Source organism: Sipha flava, unplaced genomic scaffold (genome assembly GCF_003268045.1).
Source record: "Sipha flava isolate LNK unplaced genomic scaffold, YSA_version1 202_pilon_pilon, whole genome shotgun sequence".
Taxonomy (NCBI): Eukaryota; Metazoa; Arthropoda; class Insecta; order Hemiptera; family Aphididae; genus Sipha; species Sipha flava.
The window spans coordinates 996,010-1,014,005 of NW_020272797.1; the positions used below are offsets into that span (position 1 = coordinate 996,010).

At 23.6% G+C, this 17,996-nt stretch overlaps 1 long non-coding RNA gene across 1 annotated transcript; it reads right to left on the bottom strand.

Moving 5' to 3' along the window:
- Positions 1 to 4,383: 4,383 nt before the first annotated feature.
- LOC112682371 lies at positions 4,384 to 11,307 on the bottom strand. Its single transcript, XR_003148506.1, has 3 exons — positions 11,026 to 11,307; positions 4,719 to 4,794; positions 4,384 to 4,631 (listed from the first exon to the last, which is right to left on the bottom strand). It is a non-coding gene; the product is annotated as an uncharacterized LOC112682371 (long non-coding RNA).
- Between the last annotated feature and the right edge of the window lie 6,689 nt (positions 11,308 to 17,996).

Sequence of the window (17,996 nt, forward strand, 5' to 3'; positions counted from 1 at the left end):
TCAATACAGAAAGTTACATCAAATAAATTAATAACAATTAAAATAAACACATGTTCAAATTATTTACGTTATTTGTTGATTTTGTAGCAATTTTATAGATCCTGCAGACACTCAGAATCTAGATGCAAAACTAATAAATATTAAAATAATTTTAAAACCAAAAATGAGTACATAAGAAATAAATAATGGTAAAAATCCTATATATGTTTTTAAAAAATATAATCTTCGTTTTAAATAAAATAAAAACCCATTTTAACTAATTTGAAGACAAAGGGTTTATATCTTACTACCAATTAATTTAATTTTAAATACAAACAGTTTAAATTTACAAATACCTATACAAATATACACTACACAAATATACTATACCTATATACAAATACCTCTCCGAAAAATAGATCTTTTAGAATAAAATTATATTAATGAGATTCTTGTAATTGTTTTAAGATTTAAAAATATCAAATTTAATTATAATAATATACCATACGTTAATTTATTTTAAACACTTAAATGTAATAAGCATATGATTCCTCAATACTTTTAATCTCCTGCCTTAAAGATCTACTAAGCAGTGCTTAGTATTATTTTACAATATATAACAAGGTATTTGAAAATTTTATGTTTACATGCTATATATCAGCATAAAAATATTTAATTTTTTTGTGTAAATATATAAAAACTGTTGAATCATTAACTTTTAACTTCATAATTTCTGATAAAAAAACATCTCAATTAAATTTATCTCCTTTTCATATATATTATAAGATCCTAAAATTTTTTTTATCAAAATGTAAATAATATATATCACTTTAAATGTTAAACATTTTTTTGATGCTTCAAGACCTATCAAAAAATTCGACCCCCAAAAATTATGAATAGACAATACATAGTACATTGAATCATGCTGTGAAGCGTACCTATAGCTGATTATGTTAGTCCAATATTGAAAAAAGATTTGATGTTCATAAATTATTATTTCTTCATTTTTAGATTCTGATCGGATCGTTTCAACAATTTTCTGACGATAATCATTAAGAGTATGACGTTTATTTAAATTTGAAGTGAATATTAAACATTTTTTGAAAGTTAATTCAAATGAAGACATTACCAACTAGACATATCCAAACTGATAATAATGAATTTTTTTTTTTTAATTCTATTATTTGAATATACAATCTGTAATTGTCAATTAACAACTGTCAATTTACAATTATCATGTGAGTGAATATAATCTTATGGCATAAACATAAATGAAAATATTATACACCTAATAGTGACAATTTTCAAATAGATTAGTTAACGTTTTATTTTTATTTTTCCTTCTCATTTTTCACAAATTTAGGTTTAAATTTATTTATTATATTTATTACATTTATTTTTTTACTAGATACCTTATTTTATAAACTTAATCTTATATTTTTATTGCACAATCTATAAAATAGCATTTACGATTATTATAAGTGATGAAATCGATAAGGGCTGAATCATATAAAATAAAAATATGTATATGTTATTTGTTTTTTAACTGATTATCACATTGCACTTATTACAATTCATTGTAATATTATAACCAGTAACCACATAGATAAATTGCACCTATATAAAATGTGGTGTGTGGTCATTCAATTTTTACCGACGTCGTAGTATATAAATATAGTTTGAAATATACATTTTGATTGCATAATAACCGTAATGAGTCGATACAGTTCTAGTATTTGTCGTAATACCGGAGATCACTGATGAAATGTTATTAAGTTATACGTATTAAAACGTGTTATATAGAAAGCAGATGAAGCTTGAAATTGACTGTTTCAATTTACATTTGGTGTCGACTTCATACATAAAACTGGACTTCAAACAGCGAAAATGCTTTAAGCGATTTGTTTTAAATTAGTCAAATCGCTTATTTGACCAACATCTCGTATTGTTAATGCTTAACAGATTTCATTTGTTGCTTAATTCTATTTTAAGTATAACGTGTGTTGCCTAGTGTCTTATTTTAATACAATGTACTATACATTTATCAGAAATACTTAAATTAATTAATTAATTAGTCTTAAAAATATGATGCATATACTAAACATGCAATTCTAATTGTACATTAAAAATAGAGAATTATTGTTAAATACATTTAAAATAAAGAATTATTGTTAAATATATTTAAAATGAAGAATTATTATTAAATACATTTACTAGGATCAACCAAGGTCAACCAACAGCCATTAGGTTTGTCAATTATCAATAATTGTCTACTTTTCGTTAAAAAAAATGCATCATAGAACATAGTATTTTAAAAAAAATGTCTACAAAAGAAAAACAAATATTAATTTCAGTTGGATCATTATTGAAATACAATAAAATTTGCCAATTATTCGATCAAAAGGGAAAGCAATATTCCATTTTAAAAAAATGTCCATAATGTCCAAAATTTGCTTTAGAATTGTTTCACGGTACTTTGGTACTCATTTCACTGATTTATACTTATCAAAATAATCTATCAACGTAGGTAGTCTATTTAATACGATGTGTTACTTTCATCAATTAATTGTATAATTATATAAAATATGAGATAGATATTAAATTTAAATTACTAGAAAAAAGACGATACCGGAAGATTTAAATTTTGTTATTTTGTAAATATTATTATTTTTAGTCAATTTAAAAAATCGTTTTTCAAAAAAAAATTTAATAAAATTTGAATTTTTACGTAGAAATTAGACAGAAACATTTTTAAACTCTTTACCCATTAGAAAAAATATTTACATTCAATACCATAAAAGAAGAAATGAAGAATCTAATTTGTATGCATAAAATATTTATTTTACCATCAGTAGATCTTGGTTATGAAGACAACACTATATAAGGTTAAATTCACTAAAAACATCTTTTATTTAGTTAAAAATATTTTACATAGAAAATTTGACGTTGAAGTTCAAATTTTAGTATTTTACATGATTGTAGTAATTTGTAAACTGTGATATATTTGTAGTTTTAATGTCAATATTTTTTTTTGTAACTAATCAACAATTTATTGTTAAATGGTATTTTTTATTCGAAATTAAAAATTATCGTCGCTAAATAAATGTTTTTGATAAATACGAGAAATATTTTTATAACTTAGGAACCTGATGGATAAGAATAATAGAAATTAATTTTTTTTTTTTATAGTTTATTAGAATACAGTACAAGATTATAATTTCCAGTTGAATATTATTAATACATAAATACAAATACATATTATATTCACAAATATATAATGTTATTATTTGCAGCTATTAACCGCATAAAAAAATAGTATACGTATCATTTCGATTTATTCTATAAGTAGTTCATCACACGTCAACTCGTTACGTCAGTGCATACATTTTATCGTATACTATTCTCTCATATAGTAATTACGTCGTTAAATTAAGTAGCAAAAATAAATAAAATTAATATTTTCGTACTCTAACATATTGATAAGTTTTAAAATTTTAAATCAGAATAAAATAATTAAAGCAGAAAAATGAGAAAAAAAAATGTTGTGCATTTATTATTAAATTATATTTAAAAATAATCTTTATTCTATATTACGGCCACACGTATATTTTTTATGCTCCATTCGTCGTTGTTTGTTTGTATGTGTGCATTGTTCATGTTGCTTTACTTTCTCTCTGAAGTTCACACGCATAATATACAAGGTTACGAGTTAAAACGTCTTTGAATTATGCGGTCATTACTTCCTCATATTATTGTTTAAATATATAATCTGAAATAAATAGAGAGCAGAAGAAGATACAACAGCGATATTTTTGTAAAATATGAAAATCTATTAGAAATTTAATTTAATATCACAGAATTAAATATCAAGACTAACCTTGTTTAAGTACCTAATAGTTTGCGGCAATAATATATTTCAATGTTGTAACCACATATAATTGTTCTAATTCGATAAAATGGATTTTTAAATACCTAAAATATTTTATGAAAGAAAACATGTACAGTTGTACCCAGTAAATGTACAAATGTACAATAAATGGTAATTTAGAGGCAACTATATCTAATTTATCTATAAAAATATATATACATACAAATAGCAATAACTTCAATTAGTAAAACAATAAATCATTTTTAAAATATAATAAAATATTTCAATAAAAATTCAAAAAAATCGATAGATTAATAAATAAAACTATAGATTGGCTAAAACTAAGTCGTTAATAACAAATTAAAAATGAAATATGACTACAAAGTGAAAATGAATCATGAATATGTTTTATTTTTTATTAAAATAACATAATAGTGGAATTTAATATTTATTTGTGTTTTTACAAAAAAGTTATTACTAAGGTTTTGAATTTTATGCATTTGCATGTTTTTTTTTTTTGCTATTTGGTATGGAAAAATGGATTCGGTCAATAATTATTTATAATGTAATAACGATATTTTATTTTGCATATTTTTGCATATTTAATTGGTTAGGACATAATAAATGCATGTTTTTGTGATTTCTTTGCATTAATAATTTTTTTCTGAATATTTATATTTTTTCGAGCAATCTGGTCCAAATGTGCTTGAATGTTATTGTAGTTTTCATGAAATTATTCAATTTATAGTTGGATTCTTTTGTTTTTCTCGTGGACTGCATGAAACTGCCGAACAAATACGCATTAAATTTCCAAAATTTAACAAACTAATTGCAAATGTCAAGTGTGTGTTTAAAAAGTGTTTAAACTTACCACTACATCCCGAATCTATTTTTACACGTTGAGGTGCGTAAATACTGCTTTAATTATTATAGTGAAAATTTCCAAACTGTAAACAACAAATATCAAGAATAGTCTAGAATTCATATACCTAAATTTGAAACATAAAAATTTATATTTCAATAATATTAATACTAAAAGAAAGTTTAATAATATGTTTAGGTGTTTTTTGCATGTTTTTGAAAAATTAGTGAATATTTTAAGAATTGTAAGAGTATATATTTATGTATATTTCATAAGTGTTTGGTGCATATTTAATAGCTTTTAGTTCATTAAATTCACAACCCTGGTTATTACATAAGACACTTTGGAAAATCATGATTTTCAACTACACTCATAATTTATATTATTAATTCTAGAATATTATATTGTATGTATATAATAATCAATATTTCTTTTAATCAAATTGTTTTTACAATATTTAATATAATTTTATATATTTTGCATGAAAGTTAAAAAAATGTCTGACTGGGTATAGATTTTAATTCATGTTTTGATTTTTATTTCTTTCCTTCGTCACACAGGTTAGTTATAAGTTGGTACCAGATATTAGTGGTTAAAATATGATGAGTGTGCGAGGCTGTATTTCAAGCAATGTGTCAAAAACTGTAAGAAATGTTGATAATAGAATATTCAGTACTATTTTTAGTTTAAATTGTTAAAAATTAACAATAAAATAATGTATTAAAAAATGGTTTCCGTCGAAACTTGTATATTATAACTAAATTATTTTAAAATTTTAATAACCCATAATAATATTATGCTATCAATTTTTAGAAATTATTTATTTATTTTAATAACTTTCAAAATGTCCCATACTCTGAAATAAAAACTTTAATTTTGTACCATTAAGATTCTTTAAAAATGCTTTATCGGAAAAATATATAAGCGGAAAATATTAGATATTGATTCAAAAAATAGACTATAACTTAAAACACATACTGAACCTATATACCTAGCATATTATGTTATTTGATATTTACCTCTCCAACAAATATTTTATTGGCGAGCATATAAGGTATAGTGGTTAGGTTTCCCTAAAAGGGTCGTAGATATAATATTTATAATTGTTAGCAATTTAATGATATATCATCAGAATGTATCAGATGATTCTGAGTCTATTTTATTTTATTTTATTTTATTTTATTTTATTTTATTTTATTTTAATACCCCATAGGGTAAAATTACAGATATTTTAATAAGAATTAGATTTTACATAATTTATATATATATTTATATATATATATATAAGTATACAATATAACGAAATAATTTTTATTCAATACTCAATATGCAATGATCGCAGTGAAGTCAAAGTTTTTAATTTTGTTTCAGGAATTTGGACTATTTAATACATAATTACTAGTGTTTATGGTCACATTGAATATAACAGCGACTCTGACATTAAAGAATGGGATTTTCCACTTATTTTTTTCTTATAATTTCGAACTAATAATTATGCCAGTTATAAGCTTGTAAATAAATCTCATATTGGTCGTTAATCGCCTATTAGATAGAGGCACAATACTGCATACCACACTCATTTCACTCAGAGGATAGTTTTATATGCCTAATTTATAACCAATCATATGGATGAATTTTCCCGATTTTATCTATTAACCCGATCTGATTAGGATTCCGAAATAATGATTAAACTATTTATGGTCAGTGTTATATATAATATTGTATTGATAATCTTATATTATTTGATTTTAACACAATTATATAATTTAATAATAATAGAGGGTATTAAGTTATTATACCACATGGTGTTTGATGTATTTACTACTTATATGAAAATAACAGGAGAACAAAAAGAAAATTAGATATCTACCTATTTTGTCTAAAATAATTTTAAAAAATAAAACATTATTAAGGTAAAAAATTAATTTTATCGTACGTAAAAATATACTCGTACATCCAGTTACTTCATAATTCGTTAAACGTTTATAAACAATAAAATTAACTGTGTCAAATCTTCCATTTTATAATACTAGGAGAAATGGCTTGTGGTTAGCCTTGCATTAATTTACGAAGCCATAAAACACGAAATTACTTTTCTAGCTTATTAACAACATTTATTATTATTTATAAGTTGTTTTCGGTTTTGATTAATATTGAAAAAACTACGCATGATACTTATGGTTCAGTTTTTACTACTTAAGGCTTAATCGTATATAAGCTTTTGTAAAATCATTACATTATCTCATAATCCAAAAAAGTGGATATTATATATTGTAGTACAAAAGAGCACATTTCATAATTTTAACTAAATTTTATTTAAAAATTTAAAAAGAAAAAACCCACCCCAGTTAATAAGTAAAACTGTCCAAAATTTAAGTACAGCTTATATTTAATTGAAAATATTTAAATATAGTGTTAAGGTTTAAATGTTATGATCTAAAATAAAACAAAGAAACATCGGATATAAAGATCAAGCGTTTGTTTATAGTCATGGTTCTTTATCGAAATGTTTAAATAAAATAGGATATGCTTCGGACAGTAAATATTTAGGATAAATATGTTATAATTTATATAAATCAATTATGTAATATTTATATTAATTTAAAGGCGTTGATAAATTATGATTTCAAGTCAAGGTCATAGGATGAATGCACTTTGAACATTTATCATACAATTTTAATAAACTCGAATGTTTTGCGAATATGCATATAATATGCTAAAACATAGAATGCTTATAACTATTATACCTATATATATACCTATACAACAACTTTAAATGTCAAACGTTTATTTAATATATGAAATAATGTGTGATAAACAATAGTTTTTGTGATTAATAAATGATGCCTGTATTACAGTGACGAAAAAAATATGTTTTGTACTATTTTTCGTGACGTTATTAACAATAAAGTATAGTATCATACGAAATACAATTATTGTTTATTGGAATTTATCTTCACTTTATTTACAAAAAATATAATATTCCATTATATTTTTTTTTTCATAATTGTCGATAAATTATTTATCTCACATTCAAGATATTTCAAATTATAGATTAAATAAGAAACTATAGATTACATTAATTTTTAAAGGGAATTTACATGCCTGTAAATAACTAAGTAAAAAATTAATGATATGAATAATCTAGTTCTGCAATCTTTAGTTTTAAAACACAAAATTAATATTTTTTTATTTTTTTTAAAGGAAATATGTATGTATATAACCACATATTATGCTTAAACAAATCCAACGTTCTGTCGAAGTTTTTGTTTTATGCATGAATTTAAGTTGGTCGTGCATTATCTCTATTACCTAAATTTAATCAAATTTTCCGCATGAAATAGTCTTGTGTTTAAATGTTTATTGCTATATCTTTCGTTGCAAGGCGGAGAGTTTTCGTTTTCAAAATTACTTAAAACGTATTCAAAGTTAAATGAGATTGGATGTACTTTTATTTTTGATTGATTCAACTATAACGTCGGTTTAGTTATTTAAATTCCATTTTACGATTCGTTGTTGAACAATCTCCAAACAAAAGAAAACTATTGTGCAACTTATAATAACAGTATAATATGATATTATTACAATAATCTTTTCACTCAGTGTGTATTTAGTCTTATAACGGATAAATGATAATAGTAATAACATTTGAATTATGTTGCGCATTAAAGTAAGGAAAACAAATTTTATCATTCAAAATCCTTTAAAATGTACAACATATACAATCAGCTTTAACTATGCTATCTGCAAATAATTGTTGCTGTCTTACATATTCTAAAAAAAATTACAGTTCATGTTTTCAGATAAAATTAATATTATATAATTTTTTATATTTTATAAATTACATTAGAAGTCTAACATATAACAACTAGAAGTTATTATGAAATTACACCTAGGAACATTTGTAGAATGAATATTTTTCGGTTTAAGAATTATTTTTACGCTATTAATCAAAAATGTGAAAATATTAAAAAAAAATAGCTATAATATTTCTCATTAGTAAACGTGGTGATTATTTATTATTATTTTAATTTGTTGTCGTTGGCAATTTTTACTCAATAATATATATTTATGATGTAGCAATTACATAAAACTATACATCTAATAAAAAGAAAATATAGCATTGCTAATGTGATTTTGAGTATTAAAAACTCAAAAAAAAAAAATGTATTAACATAAATTATGTGTAAAAAGTTATAAAAAGTTATAATGCGAATTTTTTTCATAACAAATCACATAATAGTTTATATATAATATTTTATAAATATATTTTTTATAACTAATATTATTAATAATTATTACATTTGAATGTATTCGATTTTGATTTTTTTTTTTTTTATTATTATTTTACGATTTTTTAGGACATCTAAATGTCTTATAATAAGTGTAACAATTATAACTTAAAAGAAAACTTAATTTCTGTTGTTTTTTAAAAAAAAAGAAAAATTTACGTGACATACGTATTATATGTGGGAGTTAAACACCGTAGTATATGTATAACACATGTAACATAAATACAGATATTTACGTGTATATATGTAACAACGAACGGGTATAGTTACGGTGTGGTTTTAGGTGGCGTGAAGCGAAGAGGGACATAATATTTAAGAGGGTAGTATAATATGACGATGATGTGTGAGGTGTAAGTGTTAGAATATTATGTATAGGAACCTATTACATCAAACGTCATCGTGTGTACGTGATGGTGTATGGGATGAAAAATAAATCGTGGGGTCGACGGGCTATTGAACTTGACTCGGTGTCTAATTACACATGTATGGTCATATGGCGTTCTAGCGATGCTAACACGTGTTTCGTGCAGACCGACTAGAGGTTATTTTAGTAAAAAAAAATATTAAAAAATTATAATATTAATAAGGTTTAACAATAAAAAAAAAAAAAAAAGGTCTATATACTTAATTTGATTATTTCAATGGTTTATTAGTAAAACAAACTTGAAATATGTGCATGACACGATCGGCAATACACTTTTGATTCTATAAGTGCGATATGTTGGGAAGGTTAAAAAGTATTTATCTATAATTAATGCACCCGTTTACCCAGTTTTCGATAGATTCATTTGCATAATAGTGAAGACGCGATCATTATATTAGCTACGAACAGTGAAATGTGTCAGTACATTCATACGCGTAAGTATAATTTATAAAAACGCAATAGAGTCACGATTTTATTAATATAATATATAATATTTCATAATTATCTATCGAGATATAAAATTAGTATGCTTCATATTATATCGATCAGTTATAAATCATAAAATGTATTCGATAAACATTAAACACCTTAAACATGACGTATAAATTACATGGATGGATATAATTTCTAGAATAAAAAATTAGAAACAACCTAGTATTATTAATTAAATTGGCACATTTAAATGGTAGTTAGTGATGAAATTATATTATCGTTAACATAGTTTACCTCGATATTATGATGAAAGTATTATTACACAATATAATGTACTTATTTAATATTTATATCTCAATAAAAGTGAACAGAGAACGTGAAGTTATTATTTTTCATTGATATTATGGAAGACTTCAATCCCTCTCCACCGCTACAGCTTAAGACATTTACATGTCATTTGTATGTCACTATTTTCCTAAGTCATTATTATTAGTTATTGATAGAAAAGTATTTAACGTTCTTGTGATATAATTGTATACATTTTAAAAACATAAATCGTATAAGATCCAAGTCTAACTGTACGTTTCGATCGAGTTTATCAACAAATGACGTTATTCTGTGACCTTTCCGTTCTGTGGTAAATGTTTTCTATTGTTTTCATTCCATCACACACTATTACTATCTAATATAAGTAGTGTAGTGTAGTAATTTGATTATAGTGTTCATAATAATATATATGTTTAAGTTATAGTTATTACGAGAAACATGAAATATCAATTCACGAAGCTCGTTTTAAAGTATACCTATGTGTGCAACAATGTACGACGGTGAAGGGAAAAATGTTGGTTCTTTCAAATTTACTAGCACATTATTTTCAATTTTATATTATAATTATATTTATTTATATATTTTATTATACCCAATATATCAAACCAATAATATGGTTTGGTTTGATCACACAAAGATCAAGAAAAAAAAGATCATGTCACAAGTGCATTTCAACTGTGTATAATTAATACTGATAGTAACTACTTCAACTGTAGGAGACGGTAGGTATTTAATACCAACTAGGTTTACAAAAAGGTGGTTAACCAAGTTATTACACGCGCGCACACACACACACACACACACACACACACACACACAATAATGGCATATTTATAGGTACCTCAATTTAATCGAACGGGTGTTGTCGTCTGTGTCCTGTTCTTCAATATCCTGGGACGATTATTGACACTTAGTGTCACTCTAGTGATAGTTTAGGCAACTAGATAAGATCTATTGAGCCACGGATACGTGGTATAAAATATATTTTATCACAAGGCACATTTACGGTAAATATAATAGTAAACAGTTAACCATACATACATTTGTATATTATTGTGAACACATAACATGTATCATTACACATTATATTCGAATGAAATATCACGTTGGCAATAACTCAAAATATTCATGCTCAAGTAAATACTAATCACATAATATTACACTAACCAATGCATTCACTAAAAATCGATCAGATAAATCCCTTATCTGAACAGGTTGTCTTGAGTATTTTTTTAATTTCAAAATAACGTCATACATGCATTATCTGTCATAATCTATTACTCGTAGGCAGCAATGCAAATAGCTACGCTAGAATTGTGATGACGTAGTACATAGTGAATAAAAATTATATAAACGAATTCACATCCAATTTTTTGATAACAAATTGTAAATACATGGGTACTAACAAAAATCATGTACAAAAAACACAACTAAAGTATACGAGGACTTGTAAATATTCTTAATTTTGAATAAATTATTTTAACATGTGAACATTTGTAAAAAAAACATTGGTTTCTTAATAAAAAAAAATACAAATTTTAAATTTCATAAATTAATTAAAACATATATTTTTATCTTCAAAAATGAATAAATAAATAAATAAACTGCATAAATGGTAACTGCCTGATACAAAGGTCGATAAAGCATAATAATTAACTACTCAAATCTTTGTAGGGTTTATGCATGAACAAAAAATAAAGAAAAAGAAAAAAGTATAGTATTATTTGTTTTTACTTCAATTTCAAATTGTATTTATTTATTACAGGTTGAAAAAAACAGTTCTATACAATGCTACGTACGAAGTAACTATAAATCACTAAATCATATGTACTTTTTATAAACTTTAAAGAGCATCTCATATTCTAATACTTTTCTTTTATAATATTATTTTTATAGAAGTTGTCGCAATTTAAAAACTTTTCTATTAAAGTTATACTTATAGGCGCAATTTGAGGGGGGCTTGGGTGTGCTTAGTACCCACATTTTCGAAATTAGCACCCCCAAATGTGTTTATGTTAATTTACATTTAAATACTCATTACTCATTATGTATAGAAAAACATAGTAATTTTTGAGTTTTATTGTATAAATATATAAATTGTTCTACAATACGAAAATATTTTGCTATACGAAAAACAAAATAGCTTTGCTATAGGGTAAAAGTTTCAAGTTTCTAGCCACATTACTTTTGAAATTATGACTAAATAACTAAAATTTGAAGTGTAAAAGTCTTATTTATAGTGTATTTTTACCATTTCAGGACAGTTTTTTCTTCACGTCTAGAAAGACTATTAAGATTTAAAAAAATGATCTACCTAAAATACCATGACATGCTAATTTAAAATCTAAAAAAAGTCCTAGAAAAAACTTTTGGACTAGTATTTCTATCCGAATAAGTGTTAAACAAATAAAATACAAACATCATTATAAAACCATAATATCCTTTGCTTCAGTCAAAATCTAATAGTGAAAAAAATAAATAAATAAATAATAATAAATAAAACATTTGTGTTTACAGACAGGTAATTCGTTATACGCACGATAAAAATATAAAATCAAAGTGAACAATTTAAATTTAGAAATATTCATATATTTACCAAATATTTTAGTATCTGTTGAATTGTATGGTTTGCGGGTGTTTATAACCATTAAGGAACATGAAAAGATAGGAGGGCTTCAGCACCTTCAGTTTTTTCATTGAAATTGTGCCCCTGGTTCCATTACAACTTTTCTATAAGAAAATATTTTACGAGAATTCTAAAACTTACCATTGGCAGTTTTCTTTAATTCATATAGTAATGTATAGTATTAAATTTAACACAGATGCGATGTATTGTATAAACTTAATTTATTTATTTATAATTTCCATGATATAGACGATAAAAATGGTAAGTATATGACGTTTATTGAAGGATAGTTTGTATGATATTTTGCGCTTACTCTAATTTAACGCTATTTCAACCCTCGTACGAAAAATATACAAGAGATATTGGTTAACTCGTCATCGTCTAAGAGTCTATTGGGAACGAGTTTTAGTCGGATATTGACAAGAGACTAATACAACATAATTTCCAAGATTACAGAGATTAAAGGGACTTAACTAAGCTGTAATAGTACGATTGATAATTATCAGACCGTCATAACCTAACTATATCGTTTTTTATGTGCAAAAATAAACGCAGAAATAATTTTTTTTTTTTATAGAATAGTTGAAATTACTTTCATAATAACTATTTATCTAAAATACATTTTGACAAATAGCTAATTTTGTTCTTTTTTCTTTTTTGAATTTATCTTTGTTTAACATTTTAATAAACGTCTTATCTTTTGAGTGAAAAATACTTTTGCACAAAATAATTATCAAATAAATAAAACAATATATTTGTAATTTAAATGTATATACATATATATATATATATATACTACATTTTATAAACTATAAACTGATATTTAGTTATTTTCAATGATTTAAATTAAAACACAAAACAATCTTTGATCCTTTTTGTTTTAGAGAAAATATTTTTTTATATTTATAAATATATTATGATTTATTTAAATTTAATTTATAAATAAATTGAGATTCTATTATTTTCATAATTTTTTTGAAATTACAAAAATTGCAATTATTTATTTTACTCTATCTTTATTTAGTACAATACTGGGTAAGGTCTTAATGTCACTAGAAAATTCTTGTTATCTTTTATAGTTCTTTGTCAACATTATGGAAAAATAAAAAAATATTAAAACGCTATTTATACGTTCGATTCTGTTAATAGGGTTTGAGATTATGGGTCCTGGTTCCCAGTAGCCAATACTACAATAATTTACTTTCAACAATAAAAGTCTCAAGGTTAAAGTTTCTAGTAGCTGTATTGTGTTCGTTCATTGGTGGTTGTAAAAATCTATACTTATAATAAACGATAAATCTATTTTTACTGCCAGTATTATAAGTATTATTTGAAAATTTAGGATTTAAAAGGTTAATATGCTTTTCCTTATTTTTGAAATATTTTTAGTTGAATGATATTTGTATTTGTACATAACGCATTTGCCTACAAAATAATATTACTTAGTGACGAATAAACCCTCTAAGAATAGCATATGACACTCTAATCTCTTAATAGATTTCACATATAATACAATTTCTTATAAAATAATTAATAATATAAGATAGTAGTTACAACTCACTTTATACTTGTCGTATGATTGATTTAAACTATTTGTATTTATTAGTTTTAATAATCATAGAGAAATACTATAAAATATATAGTTAAATGAAACATATTTATAAAAACATACAGATTTCGCTAATAAAAACATAATAGTTGACTGTAACAAACTGCAGTAAAATTTCTGTACGTAATCATTTGGATATTATGAAACGTGTATTATATGTTTATGAAGTTATAGAAAAAAAATTATAAAAAAGATTTACTGTACAAACTATATCGTTGACTTTTTTAATTTAGAGTTAGATACATTTATTTAATGCATTTATTAAACTTTAATTATAAATAAAATTATACTTTTTTGATAAAAAAAAGTTTTGTGTTTTATAAATTAGTGAACAATGAAAATATAATAAAATGTCCCCGAATCTCTTAAATATCAAAATAAAATAATTTCAAATACGATTATAATAGTTTTATTACAAATCACAGAAGATTTAATTAAGAATTATGGACACAAATTAAAACTTAGTTCTTATACACTTGAATTTTAACGGCCATCGAAAAATGTTCTATAGATTTTATCCTATATTTTATCCTACGTAATCATATATTTGGCATAAACGCGCCATTTAAGTTTTTTATAAAACGTTTTTTCGATTGCCATAAGTTCAAATTTAATAGAATTAGAATTGAGTATTCAAAAATGGTAACGAGGTCAACCTAAACCCATTTATTTGACTTATTTTGTATATTTAATTATAACGTTATTAATTTTGTGTTAATCATTACGCGAAAAAACGGAAGTGTTTATTAAAAAAATATAGTATTTCAAAATGATAATAAACCTCCCATTGATTGCTTATGTAAAATACTTTTTAAAAATAAAAACTACTTTTCTCTGACTTATGTACCAAGTTGATTCCTGCGTAAGGTATTCTATTCGTGTTTTGTTTATTTTGACTTTTTGACGGAAATAATGATCATTATCTATGACCGTCATCTTTGAAATATTACGTTCGCAAGAAACGAATACACTTCATATTTTTATCGTATTAATTTGTTATGAAAACAATTTGATCATTTAAATTTTTAAACATTTAAATTTTTATTAAGGTGAGATGAATAGATACATCAGTAAACCATTCCCTAAACTATGTGATACTACGTATGTATTATATTTCTAATGGCATATTATCATTTTTATGAACGAATTTGAACTTTACGTTTAAAAAGGGCTACATAGATTTTTATAAGTAATAAACCTACACAATAATCACTATTCACAAATTAAAATTAATTTATTATATATATCTTACAATAATTTGAAAATATTTTAAAAGAGGTAATCTATGATATTGATTTTGCATTTCTCCATAAAAAAAAAATCGGCTAGATAGCATCTTGTTGCATAAATAATAAAAAAATGTTTACTTTTTTATTAACATTTTTTTTTAAATTATTCAACACTTATATTTTAACTTTATTTTTTCAGCATGTAAATATGTTAATAAAACTACTTTGTATAATATATACTTTTATAAATAGTAATTTATGAATACAAATAAAACTGAGAATACTTTAGAATACTAAAAATATAATATATATTATAAGGAATATAAGATTAGATTATTTAAATAAAATATTAATTTATGTATCTATATAATAAATTTGTTCTATATTAGGCCCAAAAGTACGCCATTTATTATGACCAAAAAAATTGTTTATTTCAATTTATTTATATCCATCAGTTGGTACGTACAAAATATATTGAAAAATGGTGATATTTCTAGGTCGGATTAGAAAAAGCGATGGGTAAATGATATTGCAGTTTAAGATTTCAAAACTCAAAACAAATTAATCTAGAATTTGATTACCATTGATCTAAAAAAAACAATATAAGTGGAAGAGCTCGAGTGAATCAGTTTATATTTCTAAAAGTATTTAATATAGAAAAACCAAATTTCTTAATCAGATGGGATTTTAAAAATTTAAAATTTTGGAAAAAATGTCAAAACTATAAAAAAGGCTATAAAATTTTCATTAGAAACTCAGTAAATTATTTGAGATAATATGATAAATATGTATAAGATAACAATCAACTAACCAATATCGTTCAATGGAAATTTGTTGGATCATTCGATTTCATCTGCATTTCATTTCTCAACACTTATAAAATTGTTTTGTGACTTTCCAATAATTTTTTTTTTTTTTTTTTAAGTACCAAAAATTGAATAATCTTGTATCCAATTTTCAAGTTTTCTAAGTATAAAAATTAAAAGTATAATGCATTTTTAACTTTAAATATATAAAAGATTTTTATCGTTTTGTTAAAGTTTAAAATTCAAAATCTCGTAATTTTTTTTCATCAATCAGTTATAGATATGTATGAGTAATTTTGTAAATGATTTTTCAAACTTTTTGTGAAAAAAAAATTATTTTATTGACATTTCACGAAAAAATGTATGAGAAAATATGATTATTCTCTTCATATTGTTTACAGTTAAAATATACATTAATTGTCATAATTGCTTAAAAAAAATAATAATAAAAAAAAAAGAAAATATGATATACATAAATAGAAAAAAAATTTTTTTGAAAAATATAACATCTAGATATACATCGAATATCCAGTATGTCCCATAAGTCTCGTATCACCCTTAATATCTCCACGGGAAATCAATATATTTAAACGCGGTTTTTTTTTCAATACTTAGTATGGAAATGATTGAAAAGCATAAAATTCAATTTTTTTTTTTTAAAAAAATCCAAAAAAAAATTTCTTATGCATTTAAGAATTTTCAATTTTTAAGATTTTCTTGAGCATATTTTTTAAAACAGTTTAAAAAAAAAAAATATTAAAATCCGATTTATCCAAGACGGTGCACCGGCACATAATTCAAATACTGTGAGCGGTTGGCTGGACAAGCACTTCCCGAGAAAATGGATAGGAACAAGGGATTCAGTGCTTTAGCCACCTAGGTCACCCGACTTAACACCAATGGATTTTTTTTATGGTGTTATTTGAAAAATCTTGTGTATCCGTCGTGTTCATTGCCTGATCTTCGTGACAAAATCGAACAAAATATTCAAAATATTTTACCTGGGACATTAGAAAATGTTAAAAACGCTTGGGTCTAAAGTCTTCAGCTCTGTGTTACAAATAATGGAGGTCACTTCGAATATTTATAAAAAAGAATGTAATACATTATTTTCGTTTTTATGTAATAAAAATTTTTTTTCTTTTATTATTAACAATCAAGTTTAAAAATATTATATAAATTTTAATTTTAATATTTCCTAAAAGCTCCACTAATAATTAGATATTTACAGATTGCCATAAAAAATCAGCGTTCCAATCGAGATTGATTAAATCGAGCAATTCGTGTTTTGCTAAATAACAACTATTATTATAATTTTTCAAAAACATAACTTGCTCTAACTTGGTCAATTTTTATTCAATTTTAATATTTATTATTTTTTTTTTGAAATGATTTAAAAAATATGCTCGAGAAAATGGCTATCATAAAAATTGAAAATTCTTAAATGCATTAGAATTTTTTTTTGAAATTTTGAATTTTTTAAAAAAAAAAAAATTAATATTATACCATTCAATCAGAATTTCCATACTAAGTATTGTAAAT